This window comes from Pomacea canaliculata, linkage group LG7 (assembly GCF_003073045.1).
Source record: "Pomacea canaliculata isolate SZHN2017 linkage group LG7, ASM307304v1, whole genome shotgun sequence".
In the NCBI taxonomy this organism is placed as follows: Eukaryota; Metazoa; Mollusca; class Gastropoda; order Architaenioglossa; family Ampullariidae; genus Pomacea; species Pomacea canaliculata.
The window spans coordinates 14,079,441-14,100,285 of NC_037596.1; the positions used below are offsets into that span (position 1 = coordinate 14,079,441).

General features: G+C 39.9%; 2 long non-coding RNA genes across 3 annotated transcripts in view; one reads left to right on the forward strand and one right to left on the reverse strand.

Moving 5' to 3' along the window:
- Window positions 1-20,845, reverse strand: part of LOC112569422 — an 86,431-nt gene that overhangs the window by 47,358 nt on the left and 18,228 nt on the right. The window lies entirely within an intron of this gene.
- Window positions 1-20,845, forward strand: part of LOC112569424 — a 54,462-nt gene that overhangs the window by 21,524 nt on the left and 12,093 nt on the right. The window contains exon 3 of the long non-coding RNA XR_003100427.1: window positions 13,809-13,908. This is a non-coding gene — a long non-coding RNA (uncharacterized LOC112569424). The remainder of the gene's footprint in view (window positions 1-13,808; window positions 13,909-20,845) is intronic.

Genomic DNA, 20,845 nt, shown 5'->3' on the forward strand with positions numbered 1-20,845 from the left:
CGAGTTAAGAGAAGAGTTTTCCAGGCACCGGCACGAACAGGCCTCGAACCAGCGACTCATTGCCAAACAGTTTTATTGTTTACTATGTTTAACCACCAGCGTGGCCTTGCATGCACTTTTCGTGTCTCCTGACTAGACAGGAAGTGCCTTTAGGTTCGAGAGTGAGGTCATGACCTTTCAACGAGCGCCGTCATGCGAGGGCTCTTACAGCAACACGAATGAATGGTTGCTGGCGTGGTTGGACGAACGCATGAGACAACAAACACTAATTTGTTTAGTACATGATTAATGCTATTTTACTGGGTGTTGCAGCGTTCTGTATATTTTTATTACCACCCTTCCATAGTTATTATGGGTAATCAATAGGGGCCATATTCTTTTTCAGGAATTATTCTTTCTTGATCGTTATCAAGTACGAGAAGCTTAACCGTTGGTATTGAATTATATTTGAGTTCATCTGTACATGATTGTGAGCTTTATTACATTTTAAGGTTTCCGGGAAGCATTTTGCAAGCTACTCCACGAGCAGGAAAATGACTTCTCTGTTTGGTCCGTCCTATGTTTCTAGAATTGCCATCTGGGGCAAATAATGTGGTCTCTCTTAGTTTATAATAAAACTTTAGTCTTTATTGCCGTAGTCGAGAAACAATTATGATAGATGCATACTACTTACTTTATTCATTTCCTTTATTTTACTTTTTATGGGAGTTATACTCTCTATTCCATCATCTATCGGTTTTTTCCCTTCTGCCACATTTTGATATTTTACGTTTACTCTCTCTTAGTCTTTTTTATCTTTCTGATCGAATGTCTCAGACAAGTACAAGTACAGACAGCAGTGTGATTACAGGTTTTATGTCCCTGAACTATACACTAGTTTAATCGTTATTGCTGACATTTGTTCAGTCTGAGTACTGTGTGACTCTGACATTTCCACAGGGTGGGCTGCCATCTTATTTCTCAAGACAGAAGTGTGATTAATCCATATATGACTTCTTATAAGCGCAATTTTATCGCTCAAAACTTCTTGATTTGTGTCGGTTGTTAATTTTTTTTACAGGTTATTTTACTATTGATACTACTTTATCGCTCGGAATATTTTTGTATTATTTTATATTGAATTCTTTTTGTATTCTATAGTATTTTTAATTTCTTTCATTGTTATGTATTTTTTGTTGCGTTGTACAATTTGATTACATTTGTAATTTTATTTGCTTGGTTTTTTTTTTCAGTTGCTAAGCTACACTGATATTACTCTCTATTTTGTTTTTTATTGTTTATTTTGGGTTTGTTTGTTTGTTTTTTGTTTTTGTTTTTTTTATAGAGGAGGGCTATTGTTTTGTTTTTTTCTTGTGTGGGTTTGTGTTTTTGCCGAATTTACATGGTACATGCTATGGTACACATATTGCCTGTTCTTTCAAAAGGTTGGTTGGTTGGTGTATCGGTAAAATGTTCAGTAGAAGGCAATTGGTGTTGTAGCGGGTTAAAAATTGTTCCCTGCAATTAGCAACTGATCGAAGGAATCGGCAAACCTCATCGATACCCTTTCATTCCCATGTTTGTCTAACAACCTCTATCACCTTCGCGCCTTCGGCTAGAAATCTTAAAGGCGAACCCGAGTAAAGCCTGGACATTCAGCTCCTCACTGTTGATAGGTTAAAATTCTTCTAAAATGCTTTCTTGTTACTTGGAAGGTTGAGTTGTTTTTAAAGCGCAAGGATATATTTGCCGTTCAGTTATTGATGTAGGACGGAAAACATTTTCAATAGTTTTAATGTCAATGAAGCACTTCCATAATAATGAGTTTTTTTCTTGGTGGCGCCACTAACACTGAGATTTGGACCCATTAACAAAGAGCTTAGGTGTGAATTTCGCTCTCCAAAGACTTGACAGGAAATTCTAATTTGTAGAGAATTGTTTGTGTCTCAGGATTTTGAAATGATTAGTGTTCGGGCTGGCCTTTAAACTGTTCACGCTCAACGAGCCTTCACGCACCGTATCTTTCCGATCTGATTAAGTTCCAACGGGACAACTGACAAACTCTATCACTAGCAGCTCTTCCTTCACTCTTTCCCTCACACCCCATCCTCAAAATCAAAACACGGCAGAAAAAAACAAACTTTATAGTTGGATCCCATGCTTTCATCTTTTTTTTCTTATTTCTACTACTAGTTCACTGATAAAGAAGTAGAATACTATTTACTTTCGGACATTGGGGGAAAAAATATCAGTCAAAACAAATTCTGTCCTCATCTATACGGATTAAACTGCATACCTCTCTCACACTGTGGTGTAATCTTCTATGTACCCCATTTTTTTCTCAGAATATTGCACAGAATTAACAGTGTTAACGGGAAATTTAGAATCAAGAAACGCGACTAGCATTTTTCTTGTGTTTTAGAAATAACAAAAACAAACAAAAAATGTAGACAGAGTTTATTCTAAGCCCTTCCAAAACCTTTCTGTCTTCTAAGAATTTCTCTTTTTCTGCAACAAACCTCGTCAGTCAATTTTTTTAAATATTTCTGAAATCATTTCACTTTTTACCTCTGTAACACAAAAACCTTCTTGCTGAAGGTTTCCTTCTTTTCACATTTTTTTCCGGTTTAATACCATGATGGACTTTGACCATTTGACTTGGAAGTGTACCTTTCTAAAAGACGATGTTAACGAGTCAGGAAATAGAAAACTTCTGCATTAGTATTTTTAGCGAGAGTGAGAGAGAAATTAGAGAAAGAGAGAAATAAAGGATGTGAGAGTTGTTGTACACAATATACGGAATTCGCGAAGAATACTATTTTGTGACGGAAAATATAAAGTACATTCTATTTTATACACGAAGACGGAGACATGCAATAGGAAGATATTGAGAGAGACCGACAGAAATAAATATGCAAACAGAGGCAGGGAAGGGAAAGAATTACATTTATACATGTGTTTTTATTTACATGAACATATTTTTACAACCTGTATGTGTGTGCAAGTGTCTGTTTGCTGGAATGTATTTGCATTTATGTACTTGTATGAGTGTATCTCACGCAGTGTAAATGCATGGATGGATGTTTTTTTAAAATGTTTGTCTGTACGCATGTACTTTCTGTAAATGTCTGTACTTTTATGTGGTCTCTAAATAATTGTACATAGGTAGGTCAAAAGGGAAAAGGGTTTGTATGAATAATAATGTGCTTTTGTGCGTGCTTGTATGTTTGTCTGTGTGTGTGTGTGTGTTTGAACCCAGGTGAGTATGTCTCACATGAATATGCTCAAATCCGAATGAAAATACCCCTTACACAAATATTGCATCACAGAACCAGTACTAAAACATCGCCATCTCAGACTTGAAGCTTTCGTATGATGCATTTAGAGGATAGTCGAAATGTAGATGACCTTTGACTCCGTGAAGACAACCCCTCCGTGACCAACTAATTATAACGATGACCGGAGATGTGCTTATCCGTTACAAGTCATAAAACAGGTTAAGCACAAGTGTACAGCAAAGGTTGAGTACCAGACAGGTTGACACCAACAGACAAGGGACGAGGACAACATAGGTTGATGACAACAGACAAAGGGTTAGAGCAACGAAGACGAACACTGTACAACAAGACAAAGGTTGAGCACAACAAGCTCTGACGACTGTCACTCCAGGTCTGAGACACTTCATGTCCCCACCTGTCCTTTGAAGTGAAAGAAAGGTGGAGTGTCATCGGTCCATATTTCCATGGACGTTTCCTCGCTTCTGGGTCCATGAAGAGAATGAGTTTACAGAGCCTTTCATTTCTATGGATCACATTTTGCATACATCTACTCAACGGAATTTGGAAATTCAAGCTCCTTTTGCTTTGTATGATTTTGTTTTCCTCATCCAAAACAAAAACCAACAACATTTTATTAGATCACAATGCAAGTATAACGGAACTCTCCCTCCCTTCCCACAGCTTTGGTTTCCTCCGATATCCAGCAGGCAAAATATCTGGGGACCTGTCATACCCGGACACGTGCATCCATTAAACAGTAAGAGAGACAGAGAATAAGAAACGAGTGTCCTTCTACCAGACATAAACGGTCGTCCCTCTGACTCGATAAGCTTGGAACCCCGGACCTTTGTTACATAAGACAGAGAGGGGATAGACAAGGGCAAGGGTCATGGTATGTTGATATGTGTACTGGTCTTTAACCCTGATGGCTCTTATGATGATAATAAATTATCATTGACATTACTGTGTACCTGTAGAGTGGTTAGAAGTGTCCAACATGGATTTCCAACAGGTGGACATCTCTGGGTGTGTAGTGTGTGTGTAGACACTGTGTTACTGTCATGAACTCCTTCATCGGGAGGAGGTATGTCTGTACTTAATACTAAAGGTCATTATTACTGTTATTAATGTACTTCACAACCCCAATCTTGTGCTTTAGGGGAAAAAAGTCTGTGTTACTTTATACTCCTCTAGGAATGTTTTAATTATATTTACAAACTACAAAAATTGTTTCATTATGTGTTTCATAAGAGCTGAGCATATTATTCGCGCAGATAATTACAAACATGCGGATTGTTGTGACTCAGAGGACCGAGGGTGAGGATAGAGGTGCTGGGTTGTCTGGGATTGTACACTGTGCAAAAATGTGAAACTGTGGCGAAAGTATGGTTTGAAAAATCAAGTAGCTAATGTTATATGGCCCACGACTGATGTCATAAATATCAAAATGATCCGTGGAGGAAAAAAGGTTTTCCACCCCTGACTTAAAGCGTGTAGTCTGTCTAATAAAATTATGAACTAATAAAAATATGTTTAAGTTCTCGCTGTCAGCTCGGAATGGCCGAATACATGTACTAGCAAGTCCTGTAGGGTAGGTTGCGGACAGATTTTCATCGATCCTGCTATAGAATGGGAATGACCGTCAGTGAACATCATCGTCGTCTTCGTCGTCAGTCTGGAAACGAGTTGCACACGACAGGTGCGGCGATTAACGGAGTCCAGCGATGATGTACAATATGTACAGTGATATATCGTTGACATCCTTGACAAATCCTCTTTTAACGACATCTGTCCGTTTGACCTCACTCTTTGCGCATGACTGACCTTTGATTACTTTGAAGCTAAAGGTAAGGTCTAAGTTTCCATGGTTGAGTTCTGAACTGTGAGTGGCTCAGCGAGTATCGGAAAAGGGGAGAGCAATCCGCAATCTTTCGTTCACCTCCTACTCTTTTTCTTGCTTTATCGGGTATCAATTCCAGTCCCAGTCCCAACCGATTCTCGTCCTGCGATCATCTCTGACATCGATTAAAATAGAAACGGGTATACAGCAGTCCAGTGAACACACTTCATCTTCGGTGATCGTTTCTCGGGTGTAAAAACCACACGTGAAGCCTCTGAGCCACTCGGTGATGTCCTCCCCCTGACACTCTTTGATGTGTCCGCCAGGCTACTTTGTTTCCAGAGGACGAGGCTTGTGTTAATTGAGACGCATTATCGTAACCATGACGACTGTAGCCTAGAGACCGCGCCAAAATAAGGGTTTTATTTTCTCCCTTGACACCCCTCCGATAAAGTTTGATGGAGTTGTTTCCCCCTAACCATCTTCTGCAGCCGTTGTGTGGTTGTGGTCAAAGAACATGGCGCAGGGTGCCCGCTTCAAAACAAGGATTTTGAAAAAAAATACTGTAACACATTTTCAAAATTTTGAAATATTGTTCACGAATGTGATTTGAATTGTGTAGCGATTGGCTTTTTTGTTGTTGTTTTGTTTTTTTGTTGCCCGTTTATAGACAATAATTCGTGGAGAGACAAATGTCGACTAATATCTTCATGATTGTCATCACTTCTCATCCCTGTACCTGGTTGACGACAATGGACAGGTAGGTCGGCCACTCGTGTGAGCACCTGATGCCGGTCACTTCAAACTTGGACATCCACAGTCATGTAGGCAGTGTGAACCACTCACGTCCATGTTGTATTTTTTCTGCTCTCACCTGCCTTAGATCATCAACGGCGCTCAACTCTTGCTGGACAGTCTTGCGAGGGAGTGGTTAACAAGGACAAGCAAGCCGGCTACTGCAGTGATGGAAGCGGATGCATGCAAGGAAAGTGGGGTCAACAGCTCTCTGACACCAGACTCACTTACAGATGAAAAGTCGGTTCACAGTGCTTGGAAATGACCTGCAAGACGACACTTGAACTTCTGCAGATGGAAGCCACTTGCTTTCGGGGATTCGACATGGAGGACACGCAAATAAACTGCAATGCCAGGGAATCGAAAAAAATTCAATGAGAAATAGTAAGAAGCGATTTACTCATCTTTGTACTTTGTCATCTACCCTTTATTTCTGATGCAAGTTTCGGAAGGAAGTTGTATAAGTTCTTGGTCCGTTTCGCCTCACATCTACTTCAAGTTAAGGGGCTCAGCCAGAAATATGCCACCCAACCACTCATTTCAACCACTTGTACAAAGTTTCGCAAGTGGATGATACATTCTCCCATCACACGGTCTGTTCATAGCCATCAAGCATAGCCAGCTACTTTGTCGCAGGGTTGAGACTGTGACCTGCCTGACACAATGACCTGCCGAAGAAGGTTGTCATGGAACATGAACCACAAAAATGAGGGGCTTCCTTCCTTAGAGGCACCGATTCCCGCTAACTTTAACAACATTAACATCTAGTTGTGTGTGTGTAGGGGTGGGGAAGCAAAGCAAAGAGTGAGGAACTACATGTTAGGCAGATGTTTCTCACACCAAAGGACCTCCACATTTGGTCTGAACAGCGAAGACTAGCTTCTGTGAGGTGAAGAAGACCAGAGAGACAGTCTGGAGACCATAGAGAACTCTGAAGTGCATCTGTTGGTGCATCAAAGTCTTGAATCGTCTGGAGAATACCAAAACAATGATGAACATCGTCGGATAGTGGAAAGCAAAGATCCATCAGAAGGGTGTGCAACTTGAGGTGGTGCAGAGTTTCAAATACCTGGCAGCGATGCTCTCAAAGAATGGCAGTTGTGTGGCTGACATCCTTCAAAAAGGAAATCACAGAAGGAACAGCAGGTTGAATAAGACATGGGGCAGCAGGAGTAGAAACTCCGAGACCAGATTCCAGATGTACAAGTACCCTGGTCACTCTCATCATGCTATGCGGCTGCGAAAAGTGAACCCTGTTGATGGATACGGAAAGATCCAGGCATTCGAGATAAAATGTTTCAGTGGAACTGCTCCATATCTCCTACAGGGAACAGAATACAAAAGAATCTATTCGCAGTCTGGTCATCACCCCGGTCGGTACCCAGAAACCTCTAAGAGTACTGGTTTGGTTCGGGGTGTCGCTCGGCACGACACACTGCTCAAGACTGTCCTCCAGGGATGGTTGGATGGTTGGATGGTGGTCGTCGACGAGGCAAACAGAAGAAGAAGTTGCTGAGTAACATCAAGGAGTGGACAGGCCGCCAGTTGGGAGACCTTCTGAATGGGACAGGACAGATCCTCTGATGTGCAAACACGCTGCACCTCGTCATACCCACCCGACGACTGGTCACAGCTAAGTGGTGGGAGAGAGAGAACTTTGTACCCTCCCTGATAAATCAGATACCCATCACCGCCGAGAGGGTAGGCTGGTGGAGTGAATGATTGGAGGGGGGAGTCTAGAACCAGCCACCTATCTTGGTTACTTCCACTTTATTTTAAAATGGCAAGATGCCTTCAAAAGATTGGACTATGTATAACCATCCAAACCTTTTTGAATAAACATCCATGTATATTTTCTTACATTATTACTATTTTTAAATCTCACACGTCTGCGTCCACAAATAGCTCCTCCGTCTATTTCACACAAATAAATGAAACCAAAGATTGAGAGCTCACAACTAAGCAAGTACTTTCAATTTCCCATGTAACTAAACATTGGGCAAAAGTGTAAACCTCAGTGAAATCCATAAATAACTATTTATAAATATGTAAGAGAAAGTTTTGGCATCACAATCACAATTTTCTTCCGGAAGAAATACTCGTGTGAATAAAACACTAACCCATCCAAAGAAAATGTTATCCTACCTCTCATCATCTCAAATTTTGGGGTAATTTTTTTAAAAAAGCTTCATTAAAAAAGACTTTTTCGTCAGTGAGAACATTAAAAACAAAACCTAAAAGATTCTAAAAAAAAAAAAAAAAAAAAAAAAAAAAGAAGGAATTAGTGAAAACATCAACTTTATAATATTCCTCAACTGACTCTCTGGAAGGAACTGCCTTGCCCCATGCATGCCTCCTGCTTCCCAGAGATAAATCGTGAGAGGGTGAATATCAAGCAGAGAAGAAAAGATTCTGGTGACAAACTTCTCTGCTTGGAATAAACTTCTGAAAACTAATTTGTCAACGAATTATTCCAGACGCACTAAACGTCCTCAGGGGGCGATAAGCTGACACAAAAACAAGGCAAGGGCTGGGCGTGGGGAGGGAGGCGAACCAAGTTAGATAAGATTTGTGTCAAGGGAGTAGACCCTGGAACACTTCAACATGTCCTTTCTTATCCTGAGTGTACTGATACAATATCGCCGCCTACATCTGGTCTTTATGTACAGCAAACCAACGGCTGGAAAAGGTAAAATCGTATCTTTGAGATATTTACAAATAAATCACGGATATAAATGTAATAAGAGGTTCAAATATTTATTACTCATTACCATACAATTATTATGGAGTGGTTATGAAGTACTTCTGAGAGTAATAAAAGCTGGGTGTTCTTGAAGTGGTTGAGACTATATAACTATGTCAAGGGGAGTTTGTTTGTCAGTGGTGGAGGTTTGGGTAGCTTTCAGTAACTTTGTAAATTTAATATTTTGATAGCAAGAGAAAAATACTGACAATAAAGTTCAGTATGAAGAATAAGCAACATCAACTAACAATCGTAGGATTCTTCTTGAACAGACAACATGGTCTCTGGCTACGCAGTGAAATGCTAGACAGGTGGGGAAAAGTAAACAGGTAAGCGGGTATAAAATTAAATGAGAAATATTGTCACAGGGTCCCCCATGGCACGAGATGACATAAAATAGGTAAACAGGCCGCGGTCTAGTTGACTCAGGAAGTTTACCTTTAGTTAGAAGAAAGCTACTAATAATTATGTATTTGTAAATAATTCTACTTTAAAAGTTTGCTCACGAGCTCATTTTCAATCCATCGCATCTCACCCCCTTCCTGTCACCACTCTTCGACCTTTGACCTTCCACATAAGTTCCATTTTTAGAGGAATACATCATCATCACCACCACCACTAGAAGGTGGTCGAATGACTCGAAAGTGGTGATGACTGGGTGTCCTGGTGTCGGGTACTACTTTCACCTGTCACCTGTTTATAAGACCAACTACTCCGTGGTGATGCAACCAGTGTAAAATATTAACTCCATATACTTCCCTTTGCAGAATTCCATCCATTCAAACAATACTCCCTAAGAGTATACAACCATTCAGAATTGTTATTTTCCTTTGGTATGAAGGACTTCGGGGGCAAAAAAAGTTCCTTCTTTGGCTGATCTCTCTGTGTGCCTCTCAACACCCCCCCTCTCTCTCTCTTCCTTTCTGTCTTCTCTAGTGCAGTTTGTTAGTACACATATTCTACCCTCTCTTAGAAAAAAAAGAAACCATAATGATGAGGGTATTGTTAGGCTTATTGTTTGTTAAACTTGTTCCCAGACAGACATGCGCACTTGTGGATGTAAATGTAGTTATGCTGACGTGGCATACTTGGTAGCAAACATTGCCAGATAAACAGATCACATAACAGAAACCTTTCCTGAGGAAAAAAAAATCCAGCGAGTTATTTGGAAAATTACTAATTTGATAGTTTGGCTTTGGTCCATTCTCTTTCTTTCTGTCTCTCTTTGTGCGCGCGGCTATCAGAGAGAGAAAGAGATTTACAACACAAATTATTCCTTGGCCAACACCAAGACTATTGCAGCCCTTTGTCACACCAGACCTGCACAGACATAAAAATCATCCGCAGCCAAAGTTCCAGAATCTGGTTTCATGCTGCTCCGTGGCCTTCGGTTAACCTCCTGCTTTTGAAAGAATCGCCATCTTGCACTGGATGACAAGTCAGACTGCATGTGACTTCAAGCAGACAAACAGACAAAGCAAACAACAGATTGTAGACCTTGGTCTGAACTACAGTCAAAGACAGACTCTAAGATGGTGCTTGAGGTCTGAGTTTCAAGTTTCTACAATCACCTTTTCTAGTCAAGCAGTTTGTTCCCAGGTGTTTATTTTGTGTGACTGTCAGCATCCTCATTCTTTAAAATGTGTTCTGGACACTGTAAGGTCAATATTATCAGCTTGCTGGACTTACTTTTCTACACTCAAGTTTTAAAAAATTTGAAATTCAGTCACAAAAGGAGTTTATTAGAAAGTTAAGTGACATATCTGCCTGGTTGTCATCTTTCTGATGACTTGTAGAGACTGATAAAGGTTAGGTCCAGTACCTTTACCAAATTCATTTTTTTTATTTGACTAAATGAAATAACATACAGATAATATAAGTTTGGATGTGATTAGACTATCGGTCTTGTCTTTCTGTCTAAATGTCTTTATAAAAATTTATTAATATTCATATCAATATTTTACAGTTCAGTATTTGTCACAATTCACTGCATTTAAACAGTTTTATCTGTTATGCTGCTGACTGAAATGATTGAGAGATTGATTTCAATAAAAGCTTCTCCATTTCACGGTCCACTCACGCTGATGGACGAGGCTGGAACGCGATCATCGGTACATCCAAACAATTCCTTGAGGGACACTGTGAGGACCCAGCTCTGACCTGCTGACCCGAGCAACTGCCATAACCGTCGTTTGTCTTTGCCATCTCGTAAACCATGCTACGTCCCTGGTCACGTGACCTGCAAGATGCGGCTGGCTCGTTCTGGATCATTGTCAGAGACACCATCGTTTATCTCAGTCGATGCAAAAGAGTTAGTCCTCCGGAAATTCGCCATCTTTGTCGTCTCTCTCTCTCTCCCCCATGCTCCATCGATTCCGTATTACGAACGATAATGATTTTGAATTTTGATACTGATAAAGATAATGATAACGATGAAAATGTAGTGAGCGCATTCTTTTTTTCTCATGGAGGAGCTCGTAGTCTCGGGGCAAACAGTTGCGATAACTGTATCCTTGCGCCTGTACAGGACTTCAACTGCTTGTATGAAATCAGGATTTTAGCCAACTCCTAGCATCCACTCGAGTCCCCGCAGACAGTCGAGACTTGCTTGGGCATGTGGCTGCAACAGCGCCCCCTTCATTTTTATCAGGGGAAGTAAACGCGGTAGAACGAGAGGGTAAGGGGCGGTAAGGCTCTGCTTTCCCTACATGCGGCCTAGAGACGGTGAACCAGTCACGTTCGTTACCTCCTTACGACCAGGTAAAAAGAAGATGCTTCAGGCCTTTTTTCTTAATAAGTTTCTCTATTCTTTCTTCTTTTTTATTTATTTCCTCTTTCCTTTTATAAGTGCAGTCTCAACTCGTTATCTCGCCAAACTCTGTGATCGTGTAGCCTCTCCCTGTCGCCGGCCTTGCATCTCGCCTAATATTTGTAATGAAGGGATAAAAGTAAAAAAAAATAAATAAATAAAATAAAAAATAAATAAAAAAACATAGTAAGAACTGTGTATTTGTTTATTTTATGGAGACGGTAAGCACTGTTTCACTCTGTCCTTTGAACATTTTTAATCTTTGTGCTTTTAACTTTATTTTTGGGAGAGTGTGGGAGGTATGAGTAAGATTTTGAGGTGTTGGCGGGATACGCTCTTTTGAAGGGAGGAAAATTTGGTGCCAGGTAGTAATTTCCGGTTTAAAGAAGCCATTTTGACGGCTGTTGGTCGACTTTCTAGATCTTGGACTATAAGAACAAGGGGTTGAGGATCCTAGCAACACCACAACTGACTGTGAAACTGCTATCCCTTGTTCTCTCTTTTTTCTCTCTCTCTTTCTCTCTCTCACACACATACACACTCTCACATTTTCTCTCTTTTAATGTATGTTTTGAGATGTAATATTTTATCCTTAAAATTGTTTGAGCTGTACTCACTTTTCACAATGTGAGGCCACATGACCTAAGCAATACAAATTTCATTCCTTTGGTTCTCTCTCTTTCTCTCTCTCTTTCTCTCTCTCACACACACACACTGAGTACCGTGTGCCGCAAAAGATAACATTTATAATTTTGTAATTAATTTAACCATTACACCAACATGCTTGCACCCCGACTAGTGCACGCAGACATGGCCCCACCGGATGGCAGCGAAGGTTTTGGGAGGAAAATCTGTCTGGGAGGCTGAAAGTAGTGCAGGTAGGGGGAGGATTGAGGGTAAGAAAGGTGTTTGGCATTTTGTCTTCTTGGCAACCTCGCTTACCTGCTAGAAGCCAGCGCCACTGATTGATATTTGTAAATGTTTCTTTATCTCGTCCCGGCGCGATGTAACTCTGTGGCTTCTGTGGAACGTCCTTCGGGCCTTCCGTCTCATCAGACCACGCGAGATCAACCAATCAGACTTCTTCTCTCTCTCCCACTCACTCCGTGTGTGTGTGTAGGGGACTGGAGTGTGTGTTTCTCTCTTTTTTCTATCTTTCCTTCTCCCTCTTTTTTTCTCTGTTCTTCCCTCTCCCCCTCGCTTCTCTCTCTCTCTTCCCACCCCCCTCTCCAACTTCAATTGAATATTCGATGTATGCCTGGTTGTGTGCACGGAAATGAAACTCAAATGCCTAAACCTTCAAAGATCAAAGTTCAAGGTAGTCAACTAAGCAGACTGAACTGTATATTCCAGTTGCACTCTGATTGGTACGCTTGTGCCGACACGCACACCAACAGACTAAGTGTGAATACTTTTGTGTTTAGAATTTATATCAACACACCTCTACAGTCATTTCTCTCAGCGATTTACTTGTGATGTTGTCAGCGACTGAGAATTTATAGTTTGTCTGCTTGCTTCATTACTTTTGGTACAAAACTTTACTTACATTATTCGTCTGGTTATGACATAATTATGGCAAAAAATCCTCTACAATTTGTATATTTTCATTACTAAATTCTTCTTGCATTATTGGAGCTCTTTACTTGTACAATGCTGTTCTAGCATTTAGGATTTTTGAATTTTAATTTTTAATATTATTCATGATGAAACTGTCTACCCAATAATAGGAAAAGAGAAGTTTATTAAAGGAAGTTTGAAACAGTGTGGAACAATAATAATGGTCAGGGAATAGACACTGAAAAAAGAAACACACACACACACACAGAGTATAGACGAAGAGACAGACACACAGAAAGCTTGCGCCCGGGTGACATTCAAACCCGGAGCTGACCGGTTCGATTCCCTTGTAGTACGAACAAACTTCCACCCAATGAGATAAGACAATCCCCCCAACCATAATCACTGCTGTTCCATCAGGATATTTATTATCAGTGCAGCCTAATATGTCGACAATTTTATGCCATTATTAGACTCGCCATGAGGTCTTTAGCTGTAACAAAAATCAGAATGGTCGCCCTTACTAGCTTTCTTTTTCCTCTCTAAATTAACACTCATTCTGGTCATTATCATCATCATGATCAGTAACATAAAAACATAAAAAATTTCTTCTATCTTTGTATTTCTTTGTCTGTGTAAGTTCGCGTGGGATTTTTTTGTTTTGTTTTTTGTTGGTTTTATTGGCATTTACCTGTGCACAATGTAAACTTGGTTTGTTTGTTTGTTTGTTTGTTTGTTTGTTTGTTTGTTTGCAATGTCTCAAACATCAGTCAATTTGAGATAATTTTTTTCTCTGTCTCTCCACAGAATAAACAGAATTCAGAGCAAGCATGAACTGTCCACAACAAACTTCTCAGCAAACCGCAGCATCGGTCCGTGAGCTGAATTCAACCTACAGACACGGAAGGTAAGTCTGGCTTAGAACACAGTGAGGGCACCATGGCGATGTTTTGTTTGTTTGTTTATTTTGGTTTGTTTGTTTGTTCTGGGGTGGACAAACATATAGTACTCAAGTCTATTCTCCTGTTAACCATCTCCTTCTCTTAAAACAAGAGGATCGCACCCGATAATCTACCTAGGAGTGAGTACCCATATGTTCTTGTTGACATTTGTGGCTGTAAGAAAACAATATCATGGCAGCCTCGCTACAGAAACAATAAAAGTATTCTTCTGAGGGGAAAAACACAAAAAGATAGTGACACTTTCTCTGAGAAATGTTGAAGAAGACAGACAAGTTTAGTAACATGACTACCGTGAAAGTTTACTAGACCACTTAGAGAAATAAAAGTGTCGTCCACACACAAAAACGAATAAAACAGACTTTCTCGCTCCAAAGCCCAATTATAGGAAACAAATATTGAAAAAAACAAAACTGAGGATGTCGGCTTTGTCTGATACAAATTCCATGGTATCAGCTTACAGCATGGAGTAGGGTACATACATTATAAATGTCTCCAGACGCGGTGTAAAGGTCTTGGGGACCTCGGGAGGATGGCAGTGTGAGAGACGATGTAATGATTGATGAGAGAGAAGCTGTTTGTCACCTCACCGACTGTGTAGTGCCAGCCAGTCCTACACTTACACTGTAGGTGGCAAAGTAAGTGGAATGTTCATGTTCCCTCCTTCATTGTTTGTCAATCAGCAGCTGACAGAACTGAAGGGAGGGAGGTATGTGTCTGGGTGGGAGGGCCGTTCCAAAGTTCTTCTGTCCGTTCACTCCCTTTGGAGTCTTATTTAAACTATTTCTGGACGATTATGGTTTTAGAGGGCTGCGAAATTTACTGTTGGTTCAAACATAAGTGTAATCATTGTTTGTTTTGTGAATGAAAGTAAAATGTGTGGCTTTAATATGATTTGACAGAATAGAAGCCATACTAACCAGTCAGATATAACACCTAGAATGGTCCAGTAGCTTGCATCGCAATAAGAAGGTTGAAGTGGGAATTTTTTAAATATCAGACTGTCACTAAAAATATTTTCTTTCAATTCATTTCTTTTCTTCTTTAGTTTTCACACCCACGTTCTTCAAGCGAATGGCCGACCAGTTGCCTAGCATTACTACTAAAATCTCGTTCATAATCCAATTAAATAAATATAAAATATAATAAAGTATAAATCTATAAATACAAATTGTCAATAAAAGACAATAAGTACTTTTAAAGCAATCGATGAATAAAATTTGTTCCTCGGTTATCTCTCTTGCCTCTCAGAATCACACAAAAATATGATTTTATTTACTTGTCTGTTTCTGATTCTATTGGTTCAGCGAAATGCAATTCTGTGATTACCTTTTTAGCACTCATTCTGTTAATTTTTTAGAACAGCTAGTTGTGGCACTAAAAGCTTCAGTCCACAAGAGAATAGTTTAATAAGAAATACGAAAAGAAAAAAATAAAGAATAATTAATAATAACAGCAGCACAAGGTCAAAGGCATTAAAACTAATAAAAATACACATTGATGTGGGAAGAGTTTATAAGGGAATGTAAACAAAAAGAACTTAAATGAAAACAAATCATACCTAAACATAAAAAATTAAATCACAGAGCAAACAGGACCCTGGACAGAGGATGATCACTTAAAACAGTTTGTCTGTCTAATAAAGCTACAAGCTGCTGACAAAATATTTAAGTGTCAATCCAGGAAGAGTAGTAAATATGTATATATATATAAATAAATTAGAGAAGGTAGGTAAATGTTGTAACAACAGCTTGACGAAGATTGTAATAATTAAAAGTGTTCAGCTAGTTCACTGGAGCTTGCCCTTTGGATAGGGATGAGGAGCTATATAAGTGACATTTTATATTATTTTTATATTATTTTTATTATTTTTTAATGTTTTATTTTTTAATATTTTTTATTATTTTATTATTATTATTATTATTATTATTATTATTATTATTATTATTATTATTATTATTATTATTATTATTATTATTATTATTATTAAAGCACTACATGGACATGAAAAGTTATCTGTTAGATATATGTTAACCGTCTCTCTCCATTATATTCCACCCTTACAAGGGTTTTTTGCCGTTAGTAGACTCCTTCCGTGTTAGTAGAAAAACATCTGCGACCAAAACATTGCACAATTTTTACATTCAATAAGAGGTTGCCTTCTTTAGGATATTTTTTTTTTACTCTTATAAGTTTGTAAAATTTAATCATCGTTAGATACACACTACTGAAATCTCTTTTTTTCATTCCTACATATACACAAACTCTCTCTCTCTCCTTTCTCTCTCTCTCTGTGTGTTAGAGAGGGAGAGAGGGAAGCAAAGTCAACTTCCTTTTCTTACTCTATTATCATGCAAGTTCCAGAGCTTGCCTTTTGATCACCGAGCCTGACACACGATGTATTGTCATGCAATGTAATCTTTAGGGACAAAACTACGAGTGGGACAGGGGCGCACTGATGAAAGAGCATCAGCCATGGTTGTCGCTACCCTCCAAACAAACCTCTCGCCATAATTATGCCACCTACATTATTGGCATGCCGCTCCTTTGATAACGAGGCCCCGGCGAGCCCAGCGCCATCTACGGCAGTCGCCGCAGCACACTGTAATTACGCGCAGAATGCGACACGCATGTCCACACTGCGGAAGGATGGATGGAGCTGCAGTTGGCTTTCAGTACCCGACTTCTTTTGTTCGAAAGCCATTAGGGGTAGCTAGTGAGCCTCCTTCTATCTTTGGCATGGATCACTGGAGTGAGTGACAAAATACAGAGAAAATACTCGGTCATAATCACTACCAAGAGAAGCAGGTCCACATGGGCGAACAGAAGAAAGAAAGAAAGAAAGGAAGGAAGAAAGAAAGAAACTTTATCAGTCTGTCGGAAGAACAATGACCATATAAGGATCGTGAAGGGGTCACTAGTGAACTTGATGCCAGATTGGCCCGTCGGCTTTGCTTGAATTATTTCCATCTGTCTGTCCGTCTGTCTGTCTCTCTGTGAGAGAGAGAGAAGGTGGGGGATGTCTGTGGAATTGTACTGTAGGACAATTACATTCTTTGAGAACTGCATTATTTTCAAGTGGTGTCTCGCTTCCTGACTCTCCTACCTGACAGATTTCTGTGATAGGTACAAGGTGATAAAAGGCGTGTTTAAGTACAAAACGGCGGCAGGACGTAAACTCGACGTAGGGGAACGTTGGTGGAAGGCGTTGGCTTCAGGTGAGCGTCCAGGCTCGGGATGAGCCGACAATGTTTACCTGTGATTGGCATAAGTCTACCGACACACCTGACAACGCCTGGCGGCAATTTAAACGCTGAATAAATGTCCACCCGGTCAAGGTGCACGAGGGGAACATGCTTCCAGTACAATAGTTCGCCAGTCAGTCACGTGGGTCGTACGGGATAGCTAACAGGAAACAGTCCGAGGGAACTGAACATAAAATACAAGGATTACAGTTGGCGGCTAGGTGTCATCAGGTGTTTCTAGAGGTTTGTAGGCGCATTTAAATGCTGTAGGCATTGCTCGATGCACAGGGGCCTTGTTTGCTGTTAGTAGTTAACTGTTATGGTTACACCATAAACACCTTTCTCTGTCAGTCTGCCTGTTGATTGCTTTTTCAGTAGTCTGTCTATCCATTTAGTTGTTTGTTTGTTTGTGTGGCGGTAACTGTTTATAGATATATATCCATATAAATGAGAACGTACACCATTAATATTCAGTACCCCTAAACTAACTCTCGGTCATATAAATACACACAGGTATATGAGAAGTATGTGCATGTTTCTGTGTGTTGCAATATTCCTGAGTTTTACGACAAATACGGAGACTGACCCCGTGGGTGACAGTCAGGTTTTAACTCTTGCTTCCCACAGCAACATAATCTTGTAGGGAAACAATGTACAATAACCTCAGGTTAGTTGCTCTCGTTTTCCGCAATACAGTGCACGAGCCCCTACCCCTGCTTTTCCCTGAAAAAAAGGATTTAACGATGTGCAACAATAAGAATTTATTTAACAGACAAAATATGGAGAAATATACATGTAATAAAATGCCTCATCTAGAGGATGTCCCAGTGCTATCCATACTAATCGTACTAAGTGCTACGTCCCACTGTCTGTCGTGACTTCCTGTCCGATCTGGCAACCTCGTCAGAGAGCGACGACTCAGATTCGAGTCCCGGCGACACAGATTCGAGCCTGTCCCAGTCCAGAGATACACACACACACGAAATGATCGACAAAGGAATAAGAAACAGCCATGGGTCACGAATGACATCCTAGATGCCTGTGACCAATAGAGTGCCTTGAAGAGAGAAAAGAAAAACAAACCCGACCAAAGACAAAGAAGGGAACTGTCCTATCGAGAAAGGGATTAAGGTAGCTCGAGAGAACGGGATCGAGATCCTATGCCGGGATATGAAGAATAGAATGACAGCAAAAAAGGCCTGTCAACTACTGAGAACCTCACTAAGACAGATCAGCACAAGACCACAGTCATCGAGGGCAGCGATGACCACCTTCTCACATAAAGTAATCCTGTACTCAACCGATGGACTGAGTACTGGAAGGATCTGTACAGCTTCCAGCTGAAGACAGACACCAACATCCTTCAAAACAACCAGGCTAGAGACAGTGAACCCGCAGACCTACCAGTCCCAGCGACAATGACTAGACTAGATAGAATCTGGCATAGCCATAACATAAGGTTCATTGCCAAGCACAACCTGTACAAATCCATGGTCGTACCGATCCTGGTCTACAGATGTGGCACGTTGACTCTCCTCGGGCAGAATCCAGGTATTCGAGAACAACTACCTGAGGAGGCTGCTCTGGGAACAGAGAACATAGAACCAACGACTTTGTACGAAACAAGATGGCCACACTCGCAGGACACCAGGAACCTCTACTTTTAACAGTCAAGCGACGTATGTCTTCTTTGGCCACGTGACCGGCACGATACCTTGTCAAAGACTATTATTAAAGGCACCTTTGAGGGTAGGAAGAACTGGCTTAAGAAGGTCAAAGACTGGACTGGTCGTCCTGTACAGCACCTGATGACTGTCGCCCACAATAGACAAGAGTGGCGGGCCTGTCAGCTGTCTTGTCTGTCCATGTGATCCCCCCAAACCACAGGTGATGGTCAAGGGACGACTGACTGACTCTCTAAGCTGACACATAACTCTTTTCTTACATAACCCACACTACACTAGACCTTTCAGTGGGCGATGTTAGGTCCCTTCCCAGGTCACCTTGTGACAGTCTGTAATTGTATGCAAGTATTTATGTTTGTATATGAAAGAGAACATAATTACGGTCAACATCCCTCAGTCGACTTTCAGTGTGTGCACACACAGGTACATGGTTTCTGTAGAATTTCAAACACTTGTCTCCTGTCTCCGCCGATTAATCGCCTAACAGCTCGCGGACAAATTCTTCTTGTTCTTTTACATAATTGACTCATCATCATCATCGTTGTCGTCGTCGTCTCTATGTACGTTTCTGTGTGTGTGTGTGTGAGAGAGAGAGATTGCAAATATTGATGTTTGCATATAAGAATGAGTTAATTCTTTTTGTAAATAATCAGGTTCAAGATCTCTCAATCGACTCTCAGTCATACAACTACACACACCTTACTCCACAACCTGCCTTTATACAACAGTTATCTACAATCCCCTCCACTTGGAATATAGTGGACAATTATTATTTCATCTAATCCCTTTCTTTATCTCATTTCTAAATAAACACCACCTTTCTTTTTTTCAAGAGCCAACATTACAAGTTTTCTTCCACAAATGTGACATAGTATGTGTCTATGTGGCACACTAACCGATATTTGACTTCTTCATCTCACTTTTCTTTCGACAATTTTATATAAATGTTTGAACAACTTGTTATGGACCTCGCAGTTGACCTTTTTACTCGTTTCTACATCTCTCTTTCTCTCTACTTTCCTGCGTCCATCCGCATTTTTTTTCATTGATAAACATTGCCGAATTCAAGTGGAAAAATAAAAAGAGAACTCGATTAGGAAAAATGAAAAACATTTAGGGATATATTTTAGAGTTTCTCCCAACTCTCTCACTCATCTAACAATGCATCTTAGGCTTTGTCTTTACTAAATAAAATCTCTAAAAATAAACTATTCGATAACTTTTTGAAATCCTAGAAATGATGGATGACACGTAAAAAGATTTTTTGATTGATTTTTCGCAGCTTTTTTGTAAAGTGTGTATCAATGGAAGATGAGATAAACTGACTTTAGAGAAGTTCTTTTTTCTTGGGTGTGCAATTTTTTTCGAAAAGTGAAACTACCATTTACTTTTCCATCACAAGAAACTCTAAGCTGAATCACCGAGATCATGAATAATAATAAATGTTTTCATGGTCTTATATGACCTTCATCAAGTTTCGGAGAATGAAACAGAGGGAGTAGCAAGGTGTAGAGTCAAGTGGATAATTAATAGAATAGAAAGTTTTATATGAAAAAAGAAATTTTTGGATCATTGTTAAAAAAATACAGGCAGCACGCTCATAAAACATGTGAGGAGTTTCCTTCATTGTTAATCACCCCTAAATTTCCTCTAAACATAAGCCAGTGACAAGTGGACAATGCTAATCAAAGATAGATATATAAAATATACCAAATCCTGCCTTCTTCTGAGGAAAATATATCACTTACACAGCAGTATTATTTTGTGGAATTATTTTCTTTCTATCTGCATAAATCTGTAACTAAGCACAAGAAACTGATTTTTCATTTTATCAGTTATACACTACAGTAAATATAGATAAATATATGTAATAATAGTAACAATATACAATGCGAATCGATGCGAAAAATACAAGTTCGTGACCATTAATCAAACAAAAATCGACATGTTCCGAT